Source organism: Salmo trutta, chromosome 19 (assembly GCF_901001165.1).
Source record: "Salmo trutta chromosome 19, fSalTru1.1, whole genome shotgun sequence".
NCBI lineage: Eukaryota > Metazoa > Chordata > Actinopteri > Salmoniformes > Salmonidae > Salmo > Salmo trutta.
In genome coordinates this window covers 3,931,297-3,940,411 of record NC_042975.1, presented here as the reverse complement: position 1 = coordinate 3,940,411, position 9,115 = coordinate 3,931,297, and positions in this window count along the sequence as shown.

Genomic DNA, 9,115 nt, shown 5'->3' with positions numbered 1-9,115 from the left:
TAGGTAGGATGAGATCAGACAGGTACTTGGATCCAGGGTTGTGGATAGAGCTCAGTAGGTAGGATGAGGGCAGACAGGTACTTGGATCCAGGGTTGTGGATAGAGCTCGGTAGGTAGGATGAGATCAGACAGGTACTTGGGTCCAGGGTTGTGGATAGAGCTCGGTAGGTAGGATGAGATCAGACAGGTACTTAGACCCAGGGTTGTGGATAGAGCTCGGTAGGTAGGATGAGATCAGACAGGTACTTGGGTCCAGGGTTGTGGATAGAGCTCGGTAGGTGAGAACCAGGATGTTGTAGTCGATGTGTGAGCGTATGGGGAGCCAGTGGAGATTGAACAGCACTGGAGGGATGTGCTCACGGAGAGGGGGAGGAGGTGTGGGTGAGGATACGTGTAGCAGAGTTCTGGACATATTATAGCCTGTTTAGAAACCTGACAGATGCATCAAAAACAGGCCGTTACAATCGTCTAGACAGGGATGAACTAAAGGATGGAGTCACTCAGCTGCAGGTTGTGATAGGTCGTAATGGTGTCCAGGGAGGTTGAGTAGCTGCAGCCTCGGTATTGATGGTGTCCAGGTTAGAGTGTAGGGGGGGCAGGTAGTCTAGTGGTTAGAGTGTAGGGGAGGCAGGTAGTCTAGTGGTTAGAGTGTAGGGGGCGGCAGGTAGTCTAGTGGTTAGAGTGTAGGGGGGGGCAGGTAGTCTAGTGGTTAGAGTGTAGGGGGGGCAGGTAGTCTAGTGGTTAGAGTGTAGGGGGGGCAGGTAGTCTAGTGGTTAGAGTGTAGGGGGGGGCAGGTAGTCTAGTGGTTAGAGTGTAGGGGCGGCAGGTAGCCTAGTGGTTAGAGTGTAGGGGGGGCAGGTAGTCTAGTGGTTAGAGTGTAGGGGAGGCAGGTAGTCTAGTGGTTAGAGTGTAGGGGCGGCAGGTAGCCTAGTGGTTAGAGTGTAGGGGCGGCAGGTAGCCTAGTGGTTAGAGTGTAGAGGGGGTAGTTAGCCTAGTGGTTAGAGTGTAGAGGGGGGGCAGGTAGCCTAGTGGTTAGAGTGTAGAGGGGGTAGGTAGTCTAGTGGTTAGAGTGTAGGGGGGCAGGTAGTCTAGTGGTTAGAGTGTAGGGGAGGCAGGTAGTCTAGTGGTTAGAGTGTAGGGGCGGCAGGTAGCCTAGTGGTTAGAGTGTAGGGGAGGCAGGTAGTCTAGTGGTTAGAGTGTAGGGGTGGTAGGTAGTCTAGTGGTTAGAGTGTAGGGGGGTAGGTAGCCTAGTGGTTAGAGTGTAGGGGGGTAGGTAGTCTAGTGGTTAGAGTGTGGGGGGGGGTAGTTAGTCTAGTGGTTAGAGTGTAGGGGGGGGCAGGTAGTCTAGTGGTTAGAGTGTAGGGGGGGCAGGTAGCCTAGTGGTTAGAGTGTAGGGGGGTAGGTAGCCTAGTGGTTAGAGTGTAGGGGCGGCAGGTAGTCTAGTGGTTAGAGTGTAGGGGGGGCAGGTAGCCTAGTGGTTAGAGTGTAGGGGGGTAGGTAGCCTAGTGGTTAGAGTGTAGGGGGGGGCAGGTAGTCTAGTGGTTAGAGTGTAGGGGGGGCAGGTAGCCTAGTGGTTAGAGTGTAGGGGTGGCAGGTAGTCTAGTGGTTAGAGTGTAGGGGGGGCAGGTAGCCTAGTGGTTAGAGTGTAGGGGGGGGCAGGTAGCCTAGTGGTTAGAGTGTAGGGGGGGGAGATAGCCTAGTGGTTAGAGTGTAGGGGGGGGAGATAGCCTAGTGGTTAGAGTGTAGGGGGGGGCAGGTAGCCTAGTGGTTAGAGTGTAGGGGGGGGCAGGTAGTCTAGTGGTTAGAGTGTAGGGGGGTAGGTAGTCTAGTGGTTAGAGTGTAGGGGGGGGTAGGTAGCCTAGTGGTTAGAGTGTAGGGGTGGTAGGTAGTCTAGTGGTTAGAGTGTAGGGGGGGGAGATAGCCTAGTGGTTAGAGTGTAGGGGGGGTAGGTAGCCTAGTGGTTAGAGTGTAGTGGGGGTAGGTAGTCTAGTGGTTAGAGTGTAGGGGTGGTAGGTAGTCTAGTGGTTAGAGTGTAGGGGTGGTAGGTAGTCTAGTGGTTAGAGTGTAGGGGGGGGAGATAGCCTAGTGGTTAGAGTAGAAGGGGTAGGCTGTCATTGAAAATAAGAATTTGTTGTTAACTGACTTGCCTAGTTAAATAAAGGTTAAAAAAATGTTTTGTAATAAACATGTTTGTCAGCGATGACTAAGTAATAACTACAGACGCTGTGGATAGCAACGGCTGATTCATTCAACCAACCTTGTTCAGCTACACACATAGACGTGGATATGCTGACGCATAACTCAAATGTACCACACACAGCAAATGGGTCACCTGCTGTGCAAGCACACACACTGAGTCACATAGCTTGCAGAGGCCTGTCTCTCTCTCTCTCTCTCTCTCTCTCTCTCTCTCTCTCTCTGTTTCTCTCTCATATAAAAGCCATGACCGTGCCGCACAGCTAGTCACGACTCACAAGAACACACACACACACACGCACGCACGCACGCACGCACGCACACACACACACACACACACACACACACACACACACAGAGACACACACAGACACACACAAAGGGAGATAGGATAGAGTTACAGAAAGAGTGAAAAGTAGTCGGGCCTACTAATGGGTTAGCGATCTGGGTAAGAGGTACACAGATCAGAGATTAGGGTTAAAAGGTGAGAGGTCACCGGTAGACAGTGGGACGTAATTGTTGCCGTGGTGCCTTGTCGATGTCCCAGGGTAAGTTAGTAGCAACATCTTAGAGGGGTCAGCATTCTCGGAAGCTCCCCCCCCCCCACACCTGGACAACAATGGTACAGTCGCATATCTAGAGCCCCCCCGACACCTGGACAACAATGGTACAGTCGCATATCTAGAGCCCCCCCCCCCCCGACACCTGGACAACAATGGTACAGTCGCATATCTAGAGCCCCCCCACACCTGGACAACAATGGTACAGTCAGCAAGAAATTACATATCTGGAAACCAGTGAACTCTCTTTCTCTCTCCACCATGCGCCCCACCCTCCATCGTTCTCTATGTCTCCCTCTCTCCTCCTTCCCTCTTTCTCTCCCCTCCCCCAGCTTATCTCATCGTCCATCTGTACCAGTATTTTCTGCCTTGACGCTGCGGCTGGCTTCGTGTTCGTCTGACTTCCCTCAGCTCCCACACACACACACACACACACACACACATGAACACAAACATGAACACACACACACACACACACACACACACACACACACACACACACACACACACACACACACACACACACACACACACACACACACACACACACACACACACACACACACACACACACACACACACACACACACACACACAACATGAACACAAACACGAACACAGACACAGACACACACGAACACAGACACACACACACACACACACACAAACACAAACACAGACAGGCTCACCATCTCAAAGAGCAGGCTGGCCAGTTTTCAGCATCTCTATTTGGAGGTGAGAGGGGAGGAGACGTCGAAGAAGGTGGAGCAACACTCTGTAGCTACGGCTTTAGAGAGACAACCCTTAATAACATACTCTGTTGCTACGGCTTTAGAGAGACACAACCCTTAACATACTCTGTAGCTACGGCTTTAGAGAGACAACCCTTAACATACTCTGTAGCTACGGCTTTAGAGAGACAACCCTTAATAACATACTCTGTAGCTACGGCTTTAGAGAGACAACCCTTAATAACATACTCTGTAGCTACGGCGTTAGAGAGACACAACCCTTAACATACTCTGTAGCTGAAAGAGCTGATTCCTGTGCTTGGCCCTCCTATGTTGAACATAATAAACGGCTCTCTATCCACCGGATGTGTACCAAACTCACTAAAAGTGGCAGTAATAAAGCCTCTCTTGAAAAAGCCAAATCTTGACCCAGAAAATATAAAAAACTATCGGCCTATATCGAATCTTCCATTCCTCTCAAATTCTTTTGAAAAAGCTGTTGCGCAGCAACTCACTGCCTTCCTGAAGACTAACAATGTATATGAAACGCTTCAGTCTTGTTTTAGACCCCATCATAGCACTGAGACTGCACTTGTGAAGGTTGTAAATGACCTTTTAATGGCGTCAGACCGAGGCTCTGCATCTGTCCTCGTGCTCCTAGATCTTAGTGCTGCTTTTGATACCATCAATCACCACATTATTTTGGAGATCGGAAACCCAAATTGGTCTACACAGACAAGTTCTGGCCAGGTTTAGATCTTATCTGTCGGAAAGATATCAGTTTGTCTCTGTGAATGGTTTGTCCTCTGACAAATCAATTGTAAATTTCGGTGTTCCTCAAGGCTCCATTTTAGGACCACTATTGTTTTCACTATATATTTTACCTCTTGGTGATGTCATTCGGAAATATAATGTTAACTTTCACTGCTATGTGGACGACACACAGCTGTACATTTCAATGAAATATTGTGAAGCCCTAAAATTGCCCTCCCTGGAAGCCTGTGTTTCAGACATAAGGAAGTGGATGGCGGACCATTTTTTACTTTTAAACTCGGACAAAACAGAGATGCTAGTTCTAGGTCCCAAGAAACAAAGAGATCTTCTGTTGGATCTGACAATTAATCTTGATGGTTGTACAGTCGTCTCAAATAAAACTGAAGGACCTCGGCGTTACTCTGGACCCTGATCTCTCTTTTGACGAACATATCGAGACTGTTTCAAGGACAGCTTTTTTTAAATCTTCGTAACATTGAAGAAATCTTTAACTTTCTGTCCAACATTATGCAGAAAAATGTCTCCATGCTTTTGTCACTTCTAGAATAGACTACTGCAATGCTCTACTTTCCGGCTACCCGGATAAAGCACTAAATAAACTTCAGTTAGTGCTAAACACGGCTGCTAGAATCTTGACTAGAACCAAAAAACTTGATCATATTACTCCAGTGCTAGCCTCCCTACACTGGCTTCCTGTTAAGGCTAGGGGTGATTTCAAGGTTTTACTGCTAAACTACAAAGCATTAAATGGGCTTGCTCCTACCTATCTTTCCGATTTGGTCCTGTCGTACATAACTTCACGTACGCTACGGTCACAAGATGCAGGCCTCCGTACTGTCACTAGAATTTCTAAGCAAACAGCTGGAGGCAGGGCTTTCTCCTATAGAGCTCCATTTATATGGAAGGGTCTGCCTACCCATGTGAGAGACGCAAACTCGGTCTCAACCTTTAAGTCTTTATTGAAGACTCATCTCTTCAGTAGGTCCTCTGATTGAGTGCAGTCTGGCCCTGGGGTGTGAAGGTGAACGGAAAGGCACTGGAACAACGAACCGCCCTTGCTGTCTCTGCCTGGCAGGTTCCACTCTCTCCACTGGGATTCTCTGCCTCTAATCCTATTACGGGGGCTGAGTCACTGGCTTACTGGTGCACTTCCATGCCGTCCCTAGGAGGGGTGCGTCACTTGAGTGGGTTGAGTCACTGACGTGATCTTCCTGTCTGGTTTGGCGCCCACCTCGGGTTCGTGCCGTGGGGGAGATCTTTGTGGGCTATACTCGGCCTTGTCTCAGGGTAGTAAGTTGGTGGTTGAAGATATCCCTCTAGTGGTGTGGGGGCTGTGCCTTGGCAAAGTGGGTGGGGTAATATCCTGCCTGTTTGGCCCTGTCCGACGATACCCCCGGACAGGGCCAGTGTCTCCTGACCCCTCCTGTCTCAGCCTCCAGTATTTATGCTGCAATAGTTTATGTGTCGGGGGGCTAGGGTCAGTCTGTTATATCTGGAGTATTTCTCCTGTCTTTTTCCGGTGTCCTGTGTGAATTTAAGTAGGCTCTCTCTAATTCTCTCTCTCTTTTTCTCCCTTTCTCTTTCTCACTCTCTTCTCTCGGAGGACCTGAGCCCTAGGACCATGCCTCAGGACTACCTGGCCTGATGACTGCTTGCTGTCCCCAGTCCACCTGGTTGTGCTGCTGCTCCAGTTTCAACTGTTCTGCCTGCGGCTATGGAACCCTGACCTGTTCACCGTCATCTTCACTGGACGTGCTACCTTGTCCTGGACCTGTTTTTTTTTGGACTCTCTCTCTACCGTACCTGCTGTCTCTAACTCTGAATGATCGGCTATGAAAAGCCAACTGACATTTAGTCCTGAGGTGCTGACCTGTTACACCCTCTGCAACCACTGTGATTATTATTATCTGACCCTGCTGGTTATCTATGAACGTTTGAACATCTTGGCCATGTTCTGTTATAATCTTCACCCGGCACAGCCAGAAGAGGACTGGCCGCCCCTCAGAGCCTGGTTACTTTCTAGGTTTCTTCCTAGGTTCTGGCGTCTCTAGGAAGGTTTTCCTAGCCACCATGTTTCTACACCTGCATTGCTTGCTGTTTGGGGTTTTAGGCTGGGTTTCTGTACAGCACTTTGAGATATCAGCTGATGTAAAACGGGCTTGATAAATACATTTGATTGATTGATTGTAGCTACGGCTTTAGAGCGACAGACAAACATTAACATACTCTGTAGCTAAGGCTTTAGCCAGCATGGTCTTTCCTGTTCCAGTGGGGCCCATCAACACACCCTCGTAGACACACAGACGCAAAGACATACACACACGCAAGCATAACTAAGCATACATTGCATACAGAGAGCTGACAGTAGGCCTAGTTTAGCAAACCTCTTCAATTTATACTGTACAATGTCGCCACCCAGTGGTCTAAGTGGTATCCTCTGAACATCCATCCATATCATTGGTGTATATACAGTGCATTTGGAAGGTATTCAGACCCCATCCCTTTTTCCACATTTTGTTACGTTACAGCCTTATTCTAAAATGGATTAAAATAATTGTTTCCCTCATTAATCTAAACACAATACCCCATAATGACATCACAATACCCATAATGACATCACAATACGCCATAATGACATCACAATATCCCATAATGACATCACAATACCCCATAATGACAAAGCGAAAACATGTTTTTAGACATTTTAGAATTTTAGCAAAAAAAAAATTGTGTGATTGCCAACAAGGGTTTTGCCACCAAGTACTAAGTCATGTTTTGCAGAGGGGTCAAATACTTATTTCCCTCATTAAAGTCAAATCAATTTATAAGATTTTTGACATGCGTTTTTCTGGATTTGTTTGTTGTTATTCTGTCCAATAAACCTACCATTAAAATTATAGACTGATCATTTCTTTGTCAGTGGGCAAACGTACAAAATCAGCACGGGATCAAATACTTTTTTCCCTCACTGTACATACGTATTCAGATCCTTTGCTATGAGACAAAAAAATTGAGCTCAGGTGCATCCTGTCTCCATTGATCATCCTTGAGATGTTTCTACAACTTGATTGGAGTCCACCTGTGGTCAATATAAACATTAGGGGGAAAAGCACACACCTGTCTATTTCAAGTCCCACAGTTGACAGTGGATGTCAGAGAATAAACCAAGCCATGATGTCAAATGAACTGTCCGTAGAGCTTCAAGACAGGATTGTGTCGGGGCACAGATCTGGGGAAGGGTAACCAAAATGTTTCTGCATTATTGAAGGTCCCCAAGAACACAGTGGCCTCCATCAGTCTTAAATGGAAGAAGTTTGGAACCACCAAGACTCTATCTAGAGCTGGTCGCCCAGCCAAACTGAGCAATCGGGGAGAAGGGCCATGGTCAGGGAGGTGACTAAGGACCTGACAGAGCTCCAGAGTTCCTCTGTGGAGATGGGAGAAGCTTCCAGAAGAACAACCATATCTGCAGCACTCCACCAATCAGGCCTTTATAGTAGGGTGGCCAGACAGAAGCCACTCCTCAGTAAAAAGGCACATGACAGCCCCCTAAAGGACTCAGACCATGAGAAACATGCTCTGGTCTGATGAAAACAAGATTGAACTCTTTGGACTGAATACCAATCGTCTGGAGGAAACCTGGCACCATCCCTACGGTGAAGCATGATGGTGGCAGCATCATGCTGTGGGGATGTTTTTCAGAGGCAGGGACTGGGAGACTAGTCAGGATCGAGGGAAAGATGAACGGAGCAAAGCACAGAGAGATACTTGATGAAAACCTGCCCCAGAGCTCTCAGGACCTCAGACTGGGGCGAAGGTTCACCTTCTAACAGGACAACGACACTAAGCACACAGCCAAGACAACGCAGGAGTGGCTTCGGGACAAGTCTCTGAATGTCCTTGATTGGCACAGCCAGAGCCTGGACTTGAACCCGATGGAACTTCTCTGGAGAGACCTGAAAATAGCTGTGCAGCGACGCTCCCCATCCAACCTGACAGCGCTTGAGAGGATCTACAGAGAAGAATGGGGGAGAAACTCCCCAAGTACAGGTGTGCCAAGCTTGTAGAGTCAGACCCAATACGACTTGTAATCGCTGCCAAAGGTGCTTCACCAAAGTACAGAGTAAAAGGGGTCTGAATACTGATGTAAATGTGACATATACGTTTTTTTTAATTTTTTTATAATAAGATATATATCTGTGTTTTTGCTTTGTGATTATAGGGTATTGATTATTGATTGATGAGGGGGAGAAAACTATTTAATCTATTTTAGAGGCTGTAATGTAACAAAAGGGGTCTGAATACTTTCCGTAAATCATGGATCCATATACAGTTTGAAATTATTGACACCCTTGATAAAGATGAGCAAAAATTACTGTATAAAATACATTTTTAAAAATACTGAGCTATATTGCAATCAGGTTTTTGGATAAAATGTCCTGTTACTGGGTAAAGTTCATGATGCCGTTGACCTTAACAAGGACCCCAGGACCAATGGAAGCATATTTTACAGGGTTATTTTCAGCTCACGCATTCACATTTCGACACGCCAAACCCCATCACTGCTGTCATGGACCAAAGAGCTCTATTTCCATGTCATCTGACCAAGTCACCGGTACCATCCAATTGCCAAATGCCGTTTAGTAAACTCAAAACGTTGACATTTCATTGGATGGCATGAAAATACAGGTCTTTGACCCGTCACACCAGTGGTGGGTTCGGTGTTGAAATGAAAATACGCAAACAGAAGAAAAAAAAACAATTTGGAATTTCTGTATTTAATTCAATTAAAACATTTGAATTTGAGTTTATTTTGAATTGGCCACACCCCACAGGAAGCAGTATTTGAACTAG